Raw genomic sequence first — 572 nt, 5'->3', positions numbered from 1 at the left:
TTGCGGATTTGGAGTTCTTGGCCTAAGTGTTTTCAAACATTTCTTTGTTACAAGTGAATGAACAATTTTTCTCTCACACAAACACATCCCCAACCAAATCCCTTACACCTGTTCCCTATAACCAAACCCATTGCCACCTCACCCAAACCCTAACCAATTCCCTCCAAAGTCAACTAAACCCATTCCTTTACAACACAACCTTAAACCCTTAACCCAAACACTAAACCTAAACACTAACAACAACCCTAAACCCTAAACACAATTAAATTAACCTAATCTCATCTCAATAACACCTAGCCGCTAATCACAAAAACACTGTTCACAGAATACTATTCATAGAACACTATTCACAGAACACTATTCACCGAATGCTTACACTTAAACAAAATCACCAAAACTCATACAATTGACCTTTCCCTCCCATTTCCTTTTTCTTAACATTCAAAAAGTTACTGTTCATCAGAGTTACGTTCAAAGTAGCTAAACTTCAAAATTCTCATGGCAAACAAGTCCCTTCCTCCCCAATCCACCCCCAACCCATGGGAAAGTGCACACAAAAGAATTCAGGAGAA

This window comes from Pistacia vera, unplaced genomic scaffold (assembly GCF_008641045.1).
Source record: "Pistacia vera cultivar Batoury unplaced genomic scaffold, PisVer_v2 Contig1221, whole genome shotgun sequence".
Lineage (NCBI taxonomy): Eukaryota > Viridiplantae > Streptophyta > Magnoliopsida > Sapindales > Anacardiaceae > Pistacia > Pistacia vera.
Note: the sequence above shows the minus strand (reverse complement) of the source record.